Here is a 20,247-nt window from a genome sequence, read left to right as displayed (position 1 = left end):
TTCAAAACTGGAGGAGAAAGACTTCTCAAACAAAAATTGAATGAATTTGTCACCAGTACACTGCCTTACAAGATACGTTAAAAGAAGTTATTCAGAAGAAAAGGAAAATTGAACAAGTCAGAAACTCAGATCAACATACAAAAGAGTATTAGAAAGAAATAAAGGTGAAATAAATTTTTTTCTTATTCTTAAGCTGAGAGATAACAATTTGTTCAAAATAATAATTGCAACAATGTGTTCAGTGATTGCAGCTTATGGATAAGTGAAATGAATAACAGCAGTAATAATAAGGCATGGGAGGGAGGAATCAGGAATACTCCGCAATAGGGCCCTTACACTACCCATAAAGTGTACGGTGTTATTTGAAAGCAGACTTAAATTGTTTTAAGTGTATATTGCAAACTGTAAGTCAACCACTAAAAAAGCAACAACAAAAAAGTAAAATTGATATGCTAAGAGAGAAAAGAAAATGGAATCATATAAAATGCTCAGTTAAGATCAGAAAAGGCAGAAAAAAGTGTGGAAGAAAAAAGAAACAAAGGGCAAATAGAAAACAGTAATAAATATGGTAGATATTAATCCAACTATGTCAAAAATCACTTTAAATATCAATGGTCTAAATATACCAATTAAAACATGTGACTATCAGAATGAATAAAGAATCATGACCTAACTATATGTTGTCTACAAGAAACCCATTTCAACATAAAAACCAGATAGATTAAAAACAAAGGGATGGAGAAAGATATATCCTGCTACCACTAATCAAAAGAAATACGGAGTTGTTCTATTAACTTCAAATAAGGCAGACTTCAGAGAAAGGAAAATTATTAGGAATAAAGAGGAGCACTACACAATGGTAATGGGGTCAATTATCCCAGCAGACCTAATACTCCTTAACGTATATGTGCCTAACAACGGAGCGCTAAAATGTGTAAAGCAAAAACTGATAGAATTCTAAGGAGAAATAGATGAATCCACTATTATTACAGTTGGAGACATCAACACCTCTCTGTCAGTCCCCACCCATTTTTTTTTTGAGGCAGAGTTTCGCTCTTGTTGCCCAGGCTGGAGTGCAGTGGCGTGATCTTGGCTCACCGCAACCCCCACCTCCTGGGTTCAAGCAATTCTCCTGCCTCAGCCTCCCGAGTAGCTAGGATTACAGGCATGTGCCACCACACCCGGCTAATTTTGTATTTTTAGTAGAGACAGGGTTTCTCCATGTTTGTCAGGCTGGTCTCGAACTCCTGACCTCAGGTGATCTGCTCGCCTCAGCCTCCTAAAGTGCTGGGATTACAGGCATGAGCCACCACGCCTGGCCAGTCCCCACTAACTGATAGATCCAGCAGGTTGGAAATCAGTAAGGACATAGTTGAATTGAATAGCACCATCAATTAAGTGTATCTAATTGGCATTTATAGAATACCTCATCCAACAACAGCAGAATACACATTCTTCTCAAGCTCACATAGAATATTCATCAAGACAGACCACATTCTGTGCCATAAAACACACAACAACAAATATCAATTATTTCTATGATGGAGAGTACTTGGATCACAACAGAATCACTAGAAATCTATAACAGAAACAGCTCTGAAAAACATTTTAAAAATGGAAACTAAATGACACACTTCTAAACAACATGTAAACAGACCAAAGAATAAATCTCAAGAAAAAATTTAAAATATTTCAAACTAAATTAAAATGAAAATATAACATCAAAATTTATGGGATGCTGCTAAAGTAGTGTTTAGAGGGAAATTTAGAGCACTGAATGCATATATTATTAAAGAAGAAAGAGCTAAAAGCAAGCTTCCAAATTAGGAAACTAGAAAAAGAAGAGCAAATTAAATCCAAAATAAGCAGAAGAAAGGAAATAATAAAAATTACAGCAGGATCTGTGAAATTGAAAACACGTTGTCAATAGGGAAAATCAATAAAACCTAAAGCTGGTTCCTTGAAAAGATGAATAAAATTGATACACCTCTAGCCAGGTTAATTAAGAAGACAAAGAGAGAAGACTCAAATTACTAATATCAAAAATGAAAGAAGGGCCATCAATACTGATCCTATGGTCATTAAAAGGATAACAAAGTACTAGCATGAACAACTCTATATCAACAAATTCGGTAAGTGAAATGAAATGAAACAATTCTTTGAAAGCGCAATGTTCCAAAACTCACAGAAAGAGAAATAGATAATCTGAATAGGCCTATACTGATTAAAGAACAGGAGCCTATAACCAGTAGCCTTCCAAAATAGAAAGCACTAGGGTTAATGAATATGACCAAACATTTAGGAAAGAAACTATGCCAATTCTCTATGATCTCTTTCAAAAAATAGAAGTAGAGGAAATTCTCTAATTCTCTCTGGCCAGAATTACCATAGTACCAAAACCAGAAACATGTCAAGAAAGGAAACAAACAGACCAATATTTATCATAAACAAAGACGTTAAAATCCTCAAAAAAATCAGCAATTAAATCCAACAATGTTTAAAAAGAATTATGCATAACACCACATGGGATTTATTCTAGGTTAAACATTTGAAAATCAATTAATGTAACCCATCACATGAATAGGCTAAGGAAGAATTATATGATCACATCAATAGATCCAGAAAATGCATTTGACAAAAATCTAACATCCATTTATGAAAAGAGCTTTCAGCAAACTAGTAATAAATGGAAACTTAACTTGATAAAGAAGATCTATGAAAAACCTACAGCTAACATCATACTTAATGGAGAGAAATTGGAAGATTTTCCCCTAAGATCAGAAATAAGGCAAGGATGTTCCCTTTCACCTTTCCTATTCAACATTATACTGGAAGTCCTGGCTAATGTAATTAGAAAAGAAAAGAAAATGAAAAGTCTGTAGATTGAAAAGGAAGAAATAAATTGTCCTTGTTCTCAAAAAACGTAATTGGCTATGTGGAAAATGCCAACAAAGCAACAGAAAACTGGAAATACTAAGTTATTCTACCAAAGTTGCTGGATGTAAAGTTATGGTTAATATATAAAAATCTATTACTTTCTTTCTTTCTTTTTTTTTTTTTTTGAGACGGAGACTCGCTCTGTCGCCTGGGCTGGAGTGCAGTGGCCGGACCTCAGCTCACTGCAAGCTCCGCCTCCCGGGTTTACGCTGCCTCAGCCTCCGGAGTAGCTGGGACTACAAGCGCCCGCCTAGTTTTTTGTATTTTTTTAGTAGAGACGGGGTTTCACCGTGTTAGCCAGGATGGTCTCGATCTCCTGACCTCGTGATCCGCCCGCCTCGGCCTCCCAAAGTGCTGAGATTACAGACTTGAGCCACCGCTATTACTTTCTTATATACTGGCAATAAACAACTGGAATTTGAGATTAAAAACACAAAACCATTTACATTAGCACCAAAAAGTGAATTACTTATACATAAATCTAAAATATGTCAGGATCTATGTGAGAATAACCATAACTGATGAAAACATAAAAATATGTATAAATAAATGAAGCGATATTACATGTTCATGGATAGGGAAACTCAATACTGTCCAGATGTCAGTTCTTTCCAACTTTATCTATAGATTCAATGCAATCCCAATCAAAACCCGAGCAGTTATTGTTGTGGATCAACAAACTGATTCTCAAGTTTATATGGAGAGACAAAAGACCTGGAATAGTAAACACGATATTGAAGGAGAACAAAGTTACAGGACTGATACTGCCTGTCCCCAATACTTTACTATAAAGCTACAGTAATCAAGACAGTGTGGTATTGGCAAAATAATAGCCAGATAGATCAATGGAACAGAATAGAGAGCTCAGAAGTAAACTCATATCAATACAGTCAACTGATCTTTGACAAAGAGACAAAGGCAAGACAATGGAGAAAATCTGCATTGCACAAAAATCACACCAAAAATCTGCTGATGTTTATAGCATCTTTATTTGTAACTGCCAAAACTTGGATTTGACTTTTTAGATACAACAACAGCACACTTCATGGAGGAAAAAAAATGGTACATTAGACTTCATTAAAATTTAAAACTTCTGCTCTGCAAAAGACACTGTTAAGAGAATGCAAAGACAAGCCATGGTTGGGGAGAAAAGACATCTGTTAAAGCACTTATCCAAAATATACAAAGAACTTTTAAAACTCAACAGTAAAACAAACAACCCAATTTTAAGATGGGCAAAGTAAATTAACAGACACCTCACAAAAGAAGATATACAGATGGCAGATAAGCATTTAAAAAGATGCTCAACACTGTAAGTCATTATAGATTGCAAATTAAAATATAACAATGAGACACCACTATACGCACATTAGAAGACTTAAATTCAGAGCACTGACAACAAATGCTGACAAGGCTGTGGAGCAACAGGAACTCTCATTTATTACTGGTAGAAATGAAAAATGATGCCACCACTATGGAAAAAGATTTGGTAGTTTCTTATAACCCCAAACATACTTTTACCATATGATCCATCAATTGCTCTTGACATTTACTCAAATGAGAAGAAAACTAATGTCCACACAAAAACATGCACACAGATGTTGATAGCAGCTTTATTTGCTGCTAAAACTTGGAAGCAACCAAGATATCCTTTAGTACATGAACAGAGAAATAAACTGTGGTACATTCACATCCATACAACAGAGTGTAAGTCAGTGATCAAAAGAAATGAATTATCAAGTCACAGAAAGACATGGAGGATGCTTAAATGCATTTTGCTAAGTGAAAGAAGCCAGTCTGGAAAGGCTACATACCATAAGATTCATACATACTACATGACATTCTAGAAAAGGCAAAACTACAAAGGCAGTAACCAGTGTTTGCCAGGGATAGGTAGTGGGGTTTGGCGGTGGATAGGTAGAGCATAGGAGAGTTTTAGGGCAGTGAAACTATTCTCTATGATACTGTGACGCTGGATACACATCATTATATGTTTGTCCAAAACCATAGAATGTACAGCACCAAGAGGGAATTCTAATGTAAATTATGGACTTTCATTAATAACATTGTATCAATATCGGCTCACCAAGTATAACAAAATTGGCCAGGCCTGGTGGCTCACACCTGTAATCCCAGCACTTTGGGAAGCCAAGGCGGTCTGATCATTTGAGGCCAGGAGTTCAAAACTAGCCTGGCTAACATGGTAAAACCCTGTCTCTACTATTATAAAAATACAATAATTAGTTGGGCATGGTGGTGCACCTGTAATCCCAGCTACTGGAGAGGCTGAGGCACAAGAATTGCTTGAACCTGGGAGGCAGAGACTACAGTGAGCTGAGATTGTGCCACTGCATTCCAGCCTAGGCAAGAGAGCAAGACTGTGTCAAAAAGAAAAAAAAAAGGTATAACAAAAATATCTCAATGCACGATGTTAAAAATAGGGGAGGCCAGGCCTAGTGGTTCATGCTTGTAATCCCAGCACTTTGGGAGGCCAAGGCAGAGGATCACTTGAGCCCTTGAGTTCAAGACCAGCCTGGGCAACAAAGTGAGACCCATCTCTACATAAAAATTTTAAAATTAGCCAGGCATGGTTGTGCCTGCCTGTAGTCCCAGTACTTGGGAGGCTGAGGCATGAGAATCACTTGAGCCCAGGAGTTCAAGGCTGCAGTAAGCTGTGTTCGTGCCACTGCACTCCAGCCTGGCAACAAAGTGAGACCCTGTCTCAAAAAAACAGAAAAAAAAAAAAAAAAATGAAAGGAAAAGAATAGAAAGAGAAATAGGAGGAAGTATGCAGGGAGGGACAGACTGAGAATATGGGAACTCCGCACTTCGTCCTCAATTTTTCTGTAAACCTAAAAGTGCTCTAAAAATGTCTATTAACTGAAATAAATGAATATTTTTTATATATAGAATATTTAATCTATAGTTCATATCTTACTCCAAAATGCAGTCCAATTGGGTTAAAAATTAATACTTGAAAATCAAATATAAGAAGAAAACATTAAATTATTAGAAAATATTGGTAAATATTGGATTATACAACCTGACACTGTCAAAACACCCCAACAAGTAACAAACCACAATAATTTTGTAAGGCTTAAGTTTGTGTGTGTATGTGTGTGCATGTGTGTGTTTATTTGCAGGGTAAAATCCTAGAAGAATTTACACTGAAATGTTGAAAGTCACTGGGTAAAGGGTTTTGGGTTTCAGAGGTTTTTGACGACTGTAATTATTTTGTTTTCTTAACAGAATGTTCTTTTTTATATTGCCATGATTACTTCTGAAAATAAATAAATAAATAAAAGAGTAGGTTGTTCCCCCCCTGCAGGGAGGCAGAGTCCAGGTGACCACCAAGGGGCTGTTGTCACAGTCCAAGGAAAGCGAGCATGACAGACACAGGAGCCTAGGGAGGGGCCTCAGTCAGGCTTGCCCTTTGGCCCCAGAAAGAGCAGGGGCCTCCAGGGAGAGGGGCTGGAAAGAGCCCAGAGAGCCCCTTGTGGGCCGTGTGGGCGGCCTCCAGGCCTCCGCCTCCTCCCCCCGTCATTGCTGCTCAGTGTCTTTTCACTTGGTGGTGTGGGGACACTGGGAGGCTTCCTGGGCCTCCCAACCCTCCTACCCAATTCCCAGCCCAGGCCTGGCTTTCCAGGACCCAGCTTCTAGTCCCTGTGAGGCTGGGCCACCCTGCAGGACTGCAGCTCTGGGCCCTCTGTTCTGGTGCTGGGGTCCTGGGGCCCACGAACGCAGCTCTAGCACCGAGCAGAGGCTCAGCCCAGAGGCCAGCATTCCGCTGCAAGGTGTCTCATTTCCCCGCTGCCCGTTGGAGGGTCCAAGGCCGACCCCTTCCTGCACTCAGCCTTTTTGGTCTGGCACTTGGCAGGGAGGCCACTTTGTCCCTTGGGGGTCATGCTCTACCCGCTTTCTCTCCCACAGCCCTCGGAACAGGCAACAGGACCCGTCCAGAGACCTGGCCCTCTGGACCTTAGGCTTCAGGCCAACCCTGAGTAAATCCATCTTTGAGCCTCAGTCTCCTTTTCTCTATAAGGGACGCCACACCATTGTCTCCCCCCATGGCCGTGAGAGTTAACGCTAACAAGAACACAGCAGTCGGCGGGGAGTGACGGCTCACGCCTATAACCCCAGCACTTTGGGAGGCTGATCACGAGGTCAAGCGATCAAGACCAACCTGGCCAACATGGTAAAACCTTGTCTCTGCCAAAAATACAAAAATTAGCTGGGTGTGGTGGCACTTGCCTGTAGTCCCAGCTACTCTAGAGGCTAAGGCAGGAGAATCACTTGAACCCGGGAGGCGGAGGTTGTAGTAAGCCGAGATCATGCCACTGCTCTCCAGCCTGGGCGACAGAGCGAGACTCTGTCACAAACAAACAAACAGCAGCCAACATTCTCCGAGGGTTTCCTAGGGCCAGGCACGGGGCAACCTCATGTAATTCTCATGTAACCTTGGGAGGCAGGCACTACTGTTCATTGCCCCTCCGATTTTAGAGACAAGAAACTAAGATTCAGAACACAAGAAACTTGCCCAAGGTCAAGGAGAAGTGGAGGCGTGGGGAGGAAGCAAAGTCACGGGACACCAGTGCCCAAGCCTCCAAGTCTGAGACTCCTGATTAAATTCCGTCTCCGTCTGCACTTTGGGAAGATTCTTTCCTCTCCTAGGCAAGTGCCCGCGGGGCCTGAGCTCTCGATAGCGGGGCCCCAGGAGCCACATTGTGGGGTCTGCTATCCGGCCTCCCTCTGCACACGACCTCCCACTTGAGCGCAGTGGCTGGAGCTGGGACTACAGCTCAGCCCCTGAGCGCGCACGTCGACCCCTCCAATCACAAGAGGCCCTCGTGCCAGGCCCCCAGATTTGGCCAATCAGGGAAGACGTTTCCCTGTCCCAGCATGGGGTCGAGGGACCCAGGAAACAGGTAGTCCCCAGTCACAAATCATCGTGTCACCTTCGGCTGGTCCCTGTCTCTTATCGAACCTCAGTTTTCTCTTCCATAAGCCGGACCAGTAGTGCCCACCCCACAGGATGGCGCCGGCTCCGTAAGGGCCCTACCACCGCGGCCGGCCAGATCCTCGGCGGGCCAGTCCTGGCGCTGCAATCCTTTAGCCTGATGACCCCTGGCCAGGTTCAGGCTCAACTGCTCCAAAGAACTCCGGACCCGTACCCCGAGCCCGGCGTCCCAGCAGCGAAGTTTATGGGCCCCGCAGGAGCCCTTGCGGTGAGAACCGAGTCCTGGAGCCCTCGGAGCCCCCGGAGCCTCCGGAGCCCCCGGAGCCCCCGGAGCCCCCGGAGCCCCCGGAGCCGCAGCCAGGGCAGCCTCCCTTCCGCCGGGCGTCCGGCGCTTTCGAGAGAGCAGAAACTCACCGCGCGCAGGAGTTGGTGCGGGCGTCGCCGGCAGGTTAGACTTCTGTGAGCCGCAGCCCCGAAACTGGGGTTGGTGCCGACCCGTCCTGGTAGCCAGGAGGTGGGACCGGTCCCCGCCAGTCCGCGAGCTCTGGTTAAGGCCGGAGCCCGTGAGGGGAGGGGCGCGGGGCGGGCTGAGAGTCAGCCGAGTGGGGGCGGCGCTCACTGGTGGTGGGACTGTGGCGGGAGCTCCGCGCACCCTCTCCGGGCGGGTCTATAAATGCCATGTAAAAGCCTACGCCGCAGGGGCCTGCGCTCCTTCCCGCTTAGGTCAAGAAGACTTGCTGTGGACCCTTTTAGAAACCCCAGGGCTTTGAAAAGGCCCAAGCACCCAGCAAGGCTGGCAGTTATGAGCACTGTCAAGGGTAAGTGGGTCAGAAGAGACCTTCGCCAAGCAGGTGACTCACTCACTCACTCTCACTCACTCTTGATGGGCCAAGTACCTGCCATGTGCTATGGACACAGCAAAGCCAAACAAGACGCTGCCCTCCGGGAATTTGCAGCCCCTTGCAGACGCGGCCCCTTAGACAGCAGCTGTGCATCCGGCTGAATAGCGGCGCTTCTGCCCGTCCAGTGCCTACCCGCCTCTCCGAGAGAAAAACAGCCCCTGGTTTTCTCTCTGCAATTCCCCTTCTCCACTCTCCCTTCCACCCAGTCCTGGTGCCACAGACCCCTCCCCCTGCTTCCCGGGGATCCTGGCCAGCCCCGTCTCAGGTCTCAGGCAAGTCCACGTAGAATGCAGGGAGTGATAACGGTGTATTGTTCTTGACTGCAAGCCTGTGTCCAGGGGGCTCCTTCTCTTGGAATGCCCTTCCCACCACACCTGCGGCCGCACTGCTCCGTGCCCTGCTAAGCCTCACTTCTTTTGAGGCGTCCCTCTTGCTGAGCCCTAGCCACCTGGCCCTCTGCTCAGTGCCTGAACACATCAGGCTTGCTGCAGCTCCTGCCTTTACCTCTCTATCTGTAGTGTTCTTTCAGAGCCTGCTCCCAGGTGGTATCACATATCAGATATCTGATGCAGAGCCTTAGAGAGGCTGTTCCAGGTCACACAAACTAAGGAAGTACCTCAGCCACTCCCTGTCACATCACCCTGTTCTATTTCCTTCACAGCACTTAATTGTATATCTGATATTTCCTTGTTTCTTTGTTTGTTCATTATCTGTCTCTTCCACTAGACTGTAAGCTCTTTGAGGGCAGGAAATTTGCCAGATGTATTCACTGCTGCATCCCCAGTACACAGTGATGGCTTGTAGCAGTTGCTAAATAAATGTTTGTTGAATGGCTTAATGCATGTATTTTGCTCACGTAAGCCAGTATGGACACTCAGGATTGAGGTGGCCTGTGCCTGCCGATCCACAGGCCTGTTTTCAGGCACTGTCCCCTTGTTCTTTAAGCTCCAGCTTGCAGGTATCCCTGCTGTCCCTCATATCTGTGGAACTTCTCAACTTATAAAGTTTCCATGTGCTGTTCATCTTTGTCCAGACAACCCCTCTCGTTCTTCAGGAAGTTCCTACTAAAATGCCATGACTTCAGGGAAACTTTCCCTAGCCTCAGCCTTACTAGGACAGATTCCTCCATTATGCGATCACAGAGAGGCCTGTAATTTTTCTTCATGAACCTCTCTCAACTGTTTTTTTTGTTGTTGTTGTTGTTGTTGTTGTTGTTTTTTTTTTTTTTTTTTTTTGAGGTAGAGTCTCACTCTGTTGCCCAGACTGGAGTCCAATGGTGCAATCTTGGCTCACTGGACCCTCTGCCTCCTAGGTTTGAGCGATTCTCCTGCCTTAGCCTCCTGAGTAGCTGGGATTACAGGCATGCACCACCATGCCTGGCTAATTATTGTATTTTTAGGAGAGGTTTCACTGGGGTTTCACCATGTTGGCCAGGCTGGTCTCAAACTCCTGACATCAGATGATCCACCTACCTCAGCCTCCCAAAGTGCTGGGATCACATGCATGAGCCACTGCACCTGGCCTTCAACTGCAATTTTATCACTGTTTCTGGGATTGCTTGATTAACATGTCTCTGGACAAGGATGGCAAAGACTAGCTTATTATCCTGGGAAGTCCCCAGGGCCGAATGCATGCGCTATGTGTGGAAGGTGCACCATGCAATCTGTAGGATAACTGACTGAGCGTCAGGGGCCTGCAACGGGAAAGTGGTGTGTTCTGAGCTTGGGAGCTAAAATAGAGAAGGCAGATGGGTGACAGGAACCACTGAATCAATGGCTTGGAGGTTGGACACCCCAAAAAGATGTATTAGTAAATCAGAGAAGAATCCATACTCTTAGAGGTATGGAGCAGGAGAGGAGGGAAATTTAAGCAGGAAGTTTTCTGAAATCATGTGAAAAGTAGAAAATGTACCAGATGAACTAGGGGATCTGGTTAAGAAGATTGTTGAAGGTGCCTCCTCCTGGCTTCTTCTTGTTGCTTATACTAAAATGTGAGAGAAGGAATATAAGTCAAAAGAAGGATTGTTAAATAAAAAGGAACCAGAACTTGGGTTGTGAAAATATCCAGCTTCTCCAGATGTCATCTGATGCTAAAACTAACAAATGGCTTCCAGGCAAAGAGCAAATGCAGCCCGGAGCCAGGAAGATGGCCTAAAGATGAAGCCAAGGGTATGGCCATGAGATCTTTTGTAAAATCTTCAAAGAGATCAAATGGACACCTCAGAATATTTTGTTAAAATAGTGGGATTTCTAAGAAGCTTACGGTCGTCCTTGACAGCAGTCTCAGCAGAAGCCCAAGGGAGAGACAGGCTTTTCTCAAAGAGATGTGTGGGTTTGACAGTTGTCTAAAGGCATGAACCTCAGTGAGATCTACAGGAGACATGTAACATTTTTAAAAGAATTATGTTAGCAAAACAGTGTAGACTTAGACTGAAAGGGTCAGAGACAATATAAAATGAAAACAGACCTGTAGATTCCTCCAAATTCTGGGAGGAAGCAAGCTGAGAAACTACACAGATATGAACCTGGGCTGCATTTCATGGAAAAGAAGGGATGACTTGCAGAACAGAACAAAAAACCCAAAGGGTGGAGCCAAGACCATGGAGAATCACTTTGGGGCCAGAGTCAGACTAAGTACTATTCAAGGAACTTGAAGGAACTGCCCAGGAAGATTTTAGAATTGCCATGGACTAGTGACTCCTGCATGCCTCCCATCCTTGTCCCCTTTGGAGCAGGCATGTCTACAGTGGTTATCCTATGCCTGTCCCACCAGTTTATGTCAGGTCGGTGCAGCAGGGGAGGCACAGTTAATTTGTCTCTGGAATTCCCAAGTCTGCAGATTGAGAACAACCCTACTCAAGGAGCTACACTTGAGGGAATAATATCCAAGGTGCTTCACCCACATCGAAGCCTGATTTAGATGCAGAGATTCTGGACATTGAGCTGATTCTACAGTGGGATGAGGATTTGAGGGGATGTTTGGAGGGCAAATGTATTTTGCATGTGGAAGGATGTAAATAATTTGTGGCCATTAGGTGGACTGTGGTCATTTTAAAACTCTTTGATGCTCTTCCATTCAAGGAGTAGCACATAATTCCTCTGCCTTTGAGTGTAGGCTGAACGTAGTGACTTCCTTTTAACAAATGAAAGATGGTGGAAGTAACTGTGTGATTTCCGAATCCATCCTTTCATAGACAAGATAGAGAAGCTGAGGGTTGAGGTCAGAGAGTGGCAGAAGCCAGCTTGTCCCTGTCCCAACACTATATGACACTCTCTGAACAAGTCCCACTGAAACCCTCTTTTGCCAGTTCAGTTCACTGTGCCGGGAATGCCCTGCTTCTTGAAGCCACCAGCTGAGCCCTGCCTGTTCCCCAGGGATGGGCTTGTGCATCATCTCCTTTGGGAAGCCTGATCCCAGCCTTCTCCTTGGGAATTCCCTCACTCACAGCACAGACCACACTGTAATGCAACTGTTTATATGTGTGTCTGTCTCTTTCGCAACTGCAACACCTCTGAGGGCAGGGACAGGGCCTGTTTCATCTGTGTATCCCACAGCCCTACACAGGCCCTGATGCAGGAGAGGCACCTGCAGTGAGAGAGGCTGGACAAGCCCTGCAGAGAGAGCCTCTGCCCAGGCTTTCCGCAGGGCCCTGGTGGCTAAGTCCTACCAGGGAAAGCAGTGTGCACGTACACAGCCCAGGTCTGGGTAGAACAATGGGGGCTACTGCTCCAAACCAGAGGCAGGTTAGAAGGCGAGCCTGGCTCAGGGCTGTGTGAATGGGGGATGGGATAGACATGGGTTCTCTTTTTGTTGTATAATGATGATTCAGCTTGTTTTTGGGGAATCAGTAACCGGGACTGTGTGTACACTGCAAAGGAAACATTAACTTGAAGGTCATAACCTGTGGGAAATCAAAGCGGGCAGGCCAAGTGACCTGGGCTTGTTTTTGTTTTTTGGTTTTTTTTTTTTTAATTTGGAGCCAGTGTTTCTCTTTATCTCCTGGGATGCCTCGTTCAGATACTTCTACCCTGCCTTGTGAGTTACTCATGATGTCACCTGATCCCCACCCCTTAGAACCTCTCCCCAAAGGGAACCTAGAATTCAAAATAGTTTTCTCCATATTTCCCCTTTAAAGGGCCAGCGTGCAATTTTTCTTATAGAGGTGAAAGTAGGCATGAGCCTTAATACAGCTCTGTGCTACGCACCAGAGCCCACCTGAGGACCTGCAGACACAGAAGAAATGCTTCTGGGCCACAGAGCTTACAGCCCTGCTCCTGCCGGGTCCTCTCCAGCCCCACACCAAATCTAACCTGGGGGTGTTGTGTGTTTGCACTCGCATGCCTGGACAGCACCGGGCTGACACATGGCCCCCAGAAACTCACTGCAGAGGAATAAAAGAGAAAAGAGGAGGCAGGGACAGTGTCTCTACTCCAGGTGCTTGCACCCGTACGGGGGAAATGAATGCACAGACAGCAGATATCAAAGGTGGGAGGGGATGTGAACCATCACAGAGAGGAGACAGGAAGAAATGAGGTCTGGGTACTTCAAGCTCCACCTGGGAGATAAGGCCTAGTGAGACTGTGATGAATTTAACCAGCAAAAAATGAGAAAGACACTCCAGTTGAAGAGAATGTAAGAATGATGCATGGGTGCATGGAGGTGGGGATGTGGGTTGTTTTTGAGGAACCAGGAGAAAGCATTATAGCTGCAGGAGAGGAGCTGGCAAAGTCAGGGGTCACGAGGCCACAACATGGGGTGCAGACTGTGGGTTTCACTCTGTTGTCCAGTGGTAACAAGATGTTCTGATTTCATAGGCCAGGGCAATTTCAACAGCATTCCAGTAACTGATATTAGATTCTCATTTTTTTGTTTTGCAAAGTAAAAACACCTTTAAAAAATCAATATCCTGGAATATTATTCAGCCTTAGAAAGGAAGAAAATTCTGACACACACTACGACGTGGAAGAATCTTGAGTACATTACTCTAACTGAATTAACCCAGCCACAATAGGACAAACGGTTCTGTTCCTATGAGGCCCCTAAAGTAGTCATGTTCATAGAGACAGAAAGTGGAATGGGGGGTGCCAGGGGCCATGGGGAGGGGAGAATGGGGAGTTCATGTTTAATGGGGACAGAGTTTCAGTTGAAAAAGTTCTGGAGATGGATGGCGATGATGGTTGCACAACAGTGTGAATGCTCTTAAAAACATAGCACTGTGCACTGAAGAATAGTTAAAATGGTAAATTTTGGGTTATGTTTATTTTACCACAATTAAAAATAATAACAAAAAAATCAGTTTCCACCAGCCATCATGATAAATGAGTTGGAAAAGTTCGTGTAGCATCAGAAAGCTGAAAGGAGCAACTGGGCCTTGTTGGAAGCTCTGTCCCTGATGGCCCTGGGCCTGGGCTGGCCTCTGAGTGTAAGGAAATCACCCACCCAGGATCCAGCGCAGGCCAGAGCCTGGCACGTGCAAGACAAGTGAGCAGAACGTGGCACTGGTTGGGGAGTGCAGGATGGTACCATGGCCCAGAGCCAGGGACAGCACAGCCCTGACCCTGACCCTGACCCTGACCCTGAGCCTGAGGGTTTGGGGTGTGGAGCACTTCATGGAACCCAGAGGAGTGCAGAGTGTAGGGGCTGCTTGGGAGACATGGCAACTGTGATCATAACTGGGAGCAGGGAAGACCTGGCTCCTTCCCTCCCCTCATGTCCTGCCAGGACCCTCCAATGGCTAAGTCTCTGCAAGTCAGATGCAGAGAGGCCTGGGGCTGCTGCCCTTCCAGGTCAGACTCCAAGCACCAGGCCCCATGAAGGGTGGGGAGTGGACCAGAGAGACTCGCAGATGAGTGGCGCTGTCTAGTCAGCGGAGAGCCCACCTCACGTTGCTCAGTGGAGGGAGCTCCACGTGAAGTAGCTGCAAGAGTGCTGGAAATGCTGCAGGGTAAAAAGAAGTGGCGAGGCAGCTGGAGATCAGCAGTGGCACAACCCGCCACCACCTGAGGCTGCACGGACGCTGGGAGGGTGAAGTCACTGTGGAGCTCTCAAGTTGGAACCATCCAGGAACGGGCACCCTGGGCTCTTTAGGAGGAGCGGGGATCAAGGAGACGCTGCTGCCATTCCTGGAGCACATGCTGCGAAGTGTTTGGCTGGGAAGGGGAGGGTAACAAGAGAAAGTCATGGTGGGATGGGGGAAAGGCTGTAACGAGAGAGACTTAAGAGTGTATAAAGCTATTGAGAAAGACTCAGCTGAGAAGGAAAAGTTGAATATACAAGAAAGTGGAGAATCAGTAGTGTCTGTGGTTCCTGAAAAGGGGGGGAAGGGAAGATGTCCAAAAGCAGATTCCAAGGTGGCTTGAATGGCATCATAACCAGAAGGAAGGAAGGGAGGGTGGCAGGATGGATGGGTGGGTGGCTAGCTGGACGGTGGGTTTTCTTTACCCATGGTTCATGTTGGTACAAGATCCCCCACTGGTGGCTTTCCTTCTCTCTCTAAAGAGTGGGGTAAGGTCATCTCCTGAGGTGGGGTGCAGGAGAGGGAAGCTCGAGCAGTCCTTGTGGGGTTGGGGAATGGGAGAGCGGTGGAAGGACCCTGGGCTGTATTGAAGGCTCACCTCAGTTTACAGTGGGACCAAACTGCACATTTGAGACCCCAGATGCATCAGACTACTCAAGAAGCAGGCACGGAGGAAAAGGAAACCCATCTCTGAGTTTACCCAGATGGTTTCACTGAAAATCAAAGGGCGGTCATGGACTGCAGATTCTGAGCTGGACAAGGAAAATGCTAGTGAATTGAGAGAAGCTATCAAGGGCCCTTTAAGACCAAAGAGTGGGTCGTGCTGGAGCGGTTGACCGGAGACTAAAAGAGCAGACCGAGAACAGAAGGTGGAGGTGGGGAGTCTGAACGAGAGGTTTGGGTGACGACGGCTCTGTCATAAAGCAAAAACCTTAAGCAAGTTTAAACTTGTCAGAGTTTATTTGAGAAAAAAAATAGATTTGTGAATTGGGCAGCCCTCAGAACCAGAACAGGTTCGAAGAGCTCCTGGCTGCTACACGGTCAGGCTGCATTTATGGACAGAAAGTGGAAGTGGGGCAAAAAGAGCAACTTAATTGGTTGCAACTCAGCATTGTATCTCACTTGAAGCAGCCGGCTGCCTGTTACTAACTGAAACTCAGATATTTGTGACATGAGTATACATTTGATCCTTGGACAACACAGATTGGACCTGTGCGGGTCCACATACGTGGGATTTTTAAAATAAATACAGTCGGCCCTCCATATTGGCAGCTTCTGCATCTACAACCAAATACAGATAAAAAATACAGCATTTGTGGGATGTGAAACCTGCATATGCAGAGGGCCAACTTTTTGTATTCATGGGTTTCACAGAGGCAATTGTGGAACTTCAGTATGCACCGGTTTTGGTATCCACAGGTGGTCCTGGAACCAATGCCCTGCAGATACTGAGAGACCACTGTGCTCCTAAGTTAATTAGTTACATTTAGCATGAATTACTCCATATTGGCTTGGTCTGCTGGGCCCAGTACAGGAGCCTTCTCCAAATCAGTAGCCTCCTGCAAATTTTATTTAACAATCCCTTGCTTTTGGTCAGGATCTCACCTAGGTAAGAATGTGAATAAAACTTAGGGCATCAGTGCTACTCCCAGTTACCGTCATTTTAGATATTCGGTCTCAACATGTCATTTATTCCTAGGTTACAGTGTCCTCATGATCATACTTTTGAGGATTTTTGTCATTCCAATAAAAAGGTACCATTTAATGTTTAACAGACAGCTGCATGCAAACATTTAAAAATTTTTGAAAGAATACAATGCACCAGGAAGACTACTATTATGACTATTGGGAGCTTGATACCAAGAGTTTAAAGTATGCCCCTTACCCAGGGTCCTCATGAAACAAATCAACTAAAATCGAATAGATCAAACAATAAACCAAATGAAGAGTGCACCCATTTTAACCAAATAGCCTGTTTGTTGTTTTTTTGTGACTGAATCTCTACAATACCTGATGTATTTATTCATATGCAACAAAAAGCATCAGCACTGACTCCTCCTTGCTCAGCTAATAAGCCATCTCGCATCCCATGACTGGGCCAAATCAAAGCAGGAGTCAGAGCAAGTGGGCCAGAAGTCCACCTCTATAAAAGGGACCACAAATACAATTTAAATAGGCAGTTGCATTAGGGATGTTGCTAAAGTTAATCACTAAGTGAACTAATGGATCCCTCAGATGATGTAAAGTTCTGGGTTTAGCAGAAAAGATCCAACATTTTGTATTTATTGTGAAGTTCTAACTACAGCATTATCCTTCCAAGTAAAAAAGTAGGCATAAACAAAGTAGGCATAAACAAGGAAAGCTCAACAGGGAAAGCATCTCACTAAGAGAAGAGTTTAGTTCCCATGTATTGGGAAAACTGTTCATATCTAATATGTCATCTGCTTCCAGGAAAATTTCCCCATGGCCAGCTTTACCTTAAATTCTACAACAGGTGTGCAGTTCCAGGAATCTTGAGAGGCCCTTTGAGTTGTGAGTTGTGGACCCAACCAAGGTTCAAGGCCCGGAAGCTTGGCTGCAGTGTGGGTAGTGATAAGAACTTGCTATGGTGCCTACCAACAGGGTTCCAGGGCAATCTTTCTTTGATGTCATTTCCAGAGGATCTTGTCTTCAGGTTCTAAACTGTGAGGGGCTTGATTGTTCTCAGTTGGTGGATCATGGGAAGTTTCTTTTATCTGGTGAAAATATACTTTGGCATAATACATGAAAGCCTTACAGTATTTAGTTATATCAGAATTGAGGAGAGTGGGAGATACATGAGGTTCTATTATTAAGGGCACAGGCTTCCAATAAATATTACATAAAGGCCCAGTCTACGTTTTCCGATGGGAGTGGATCTGATTCCCCGCAAAGCCAAGGCAATCAAATTGATTCAGTTGTCAATTTCAGTTAAAATGCCATTTGTTTTTTCAATCTTTCTAGAAGGTTGAGGGTGATGGGGACAATGGTAGTGTCATTGTGTTTGCAATATCTTGTTTAACTGCTTTAGAGTTTGAACAGTAACATAGGTTCCTCTGTTGCAGGAGATTCCTCTCCAGGGACACCCCAGAAAGGAAACACAATTCTAATAACATATTAGCAACTGTCCTAGCATCAGTTTTCTTACATGGGAAAGCTTCTATCTGACCAGAGAACATGCAAACTATTACAATAACATGCTGATATCCTGTCAAGGATGGAAGCTGAATGAAGTACCTCTGTAAATATTCAAATGGTTCATCATGTGTTAGAAATACATCACCTGAAGCTTTCATTGTCTTCACAGGATTATGGGTTTGACAAATCAAACATTGGCTATAAACCCTTTTAGCAATTTTAGAACAATCACCCTACCAATATTTTTCATAATTTGGATCAGCGTAATGAGCTATGGAGTGCAGAGCCCTTAACAATGGAAGCTTCAAGGACTCAGAGAGGACCACGTGGCTATCCAGGGCCTCCATGAGTCTATACTTCACATTGAATTTACGTCCTTTCAGATACCAATTTCGTTTTTACAAATTGGTGCACTGCACTGTTTATTAAGTAAGTCATCATAGGGGAGCTGACTTTGATGAATCTTATGGAGTTTATTGAAATTACACATCCTAACAATTTCAGTACTGGCTGACTTAGCATGAACATCTGCCGGGGCATTCCCTTGATACTCAGGTGCAGTTTTATAAGTAGGTGTTTTGATTTTAATAATGGCAGTTTGTGATGGAAACAGGATGGCAGAAAGGAGTTCATCTACTTGGAGTTCATTTTTGATGGGGATCCCACTGGAAGTGAGAAGCTCCCTTTGTTTCCATAACATGCTGAAATTATGAAGTAGTTCTAAAGTATATCTGCTGTCTAAAAATATCTACTGATTTATCTTTAACTACGTGACAATCTCAGGTAAAAGCAAAAAGCTCTGCAGGTTAGGCTGATTTAAATTGGGGAAGAATTTCCTTTCCTATTAATTCATTTTGAGTGGTAACAGCATACCCCACCTGCCATTTTCCTTCTGAGTTTTCAGCCTAAGGCTCATCAACAAACAAATGTCTCCTTGGGATAAGCTAATGGAGTGCTTCATAAAGCAGCACGCAAGACTACTGATTCAGATACCACACTCACACTGTAGTCAGCCAGAGGTAGCAGAGTGCAACATCTTAGATGGAGATTGGGAAGCAAAAGGATTTCATAAGATGATAGTCTACTTGCTGAAAAATGCTGAATTTGACTAGAATTTAATAAACTTTCCACAACATGCAGGGCTTGCATAAAAGTTCATTCCTTAAGACTAACTCAGGTTAAAACTCTACCAGTATGGCAGCTGTGGCTACTGCTTTTAGTGGTGAGGATGTGCCTGAGCTGCGGGGGCTGACTGCCGGCTATAATGTGCCGTGGGCCTATTGTTTTCCCCCATGCCTGATTGCCATGTTCGTGAATGGACAAGGTGAAAGGTTTAGTGTAATTTGGAAGTACTAAGGTTGGGGCTGCGGTAAGGCCGGTTTCTGCCGGTGAGAAGCCTGCTCCTGACTGCCCTCTCATGATGCAGGCTCTGGTACTGCATTCTTAGTGAGCTCATACAGTGGTGAGGTGGTTAAGGAAAAGCTTGGAACCCAGGATCTGCAGTATCCTGCAAGTCCCAGAAAACCTCTTCACTGTCTTTTAGCTGTAGGCCAGGGAAAACGTTGAGTGGTTTTTATTCTCTTGGAAACCCTTTCCACAGTCAGGTCATGCCTTAAAAAGTGAAACTTTCCCCCTTGAAAACTGAAGGCTTTCCATCAAAACTTTGTGACCTTTATGTGCAAGTTGCTGTAAGAGGTAAAGTGAGTCCATTTCAGACCACACTTTACTGGGATAGCAAAGCAAGAGATAATCTACATGCCGAATGAGGGGAGAATTTCAAGGAAATTGCAGAGTTATTCAGTCCTGGTGTAATGCCTGGGAAAAATAAGAAGGAGCTTCAGGAAACCTCTGTGGCATTACAGTCCAGGTATACTTTGATTTTTCCAAGTGAAAAGCAAACAAATACTGACTCTCTTTCTCAGCTAGAATGCTAAAGAAAGCTGGACAGGGACCTATGACTGTCAGCCATTCTGAATCAATGTGCACATTGAACAATCAAGTGTTAGAGTTTGGAATCACAGGAAACTTTGGTATCACGATTTTATTAAGTGCTCATAAATCTTGAACAAATTTCCCTCGTTGTCCATCCTTGTCCCTTGATTTTTTTAACTGGTAGGATTGGAGTATTACAAGGACTGATACACAGAATAAGTCCTTGTTTAATGAAATCTTCTGCAATTGATGAGAGTCCTTGAATTGTCCAGGCCTCAGTAAATATTAGGATAATTTAGCTAAAGGTTTAGAATGATCTATTTAGACTTTTATAGTTACCATAGTTT

The 20,247-nt window shown here is 44.7% G+C and overlaps 1 protein-coding gene across 2 annotated transcripts in view; it reads right to left on the bottom strand.

Moving 5' to 3' along the window:
- The window catches only part of ALDH1L1 (aldehyde dehydrogenase 1 family member L1), an 81,313-nt gene extending 72,781 nt beyond the window's left edge, over window positions 1-8,532 (bottom strand). For both annotated transcript variants that reach the window (XM_050781623.1, XM_050781622.1), the window contains exon 1: window positions 8,309-8,532. The gene's annotated coding sequence lies outside the window, so the exon portion shown is untranslated. The remainder of the gene's footprint in view (window positions 1-8,308) is intronic.
- Between the last annotated feature and the right edge of the window lie 11,715 nt (window positions 8,533-20,247).

This window comes from Macaca thibetana, chromosome 2, assembly GCF_024542745.1.
Source record: "Macaca thibetana thibetana isolate TM-01 chromosome 2, ASM2454274v1, whole genome shotgun sequence".
In the NCBI taxonomy this organism is placed as follows: domain Eukaryota; kingdom Metazoa; phylum Chordata; class Mammalia; order Primates; family Cercopithecidae; genus Macaca; species Macaca thibetana.
The sequence above is the reverse complement of the archived record's forward strand: the minus strand, read 5'-3'. Positions and strand labels throughout refer to the sequence as shown.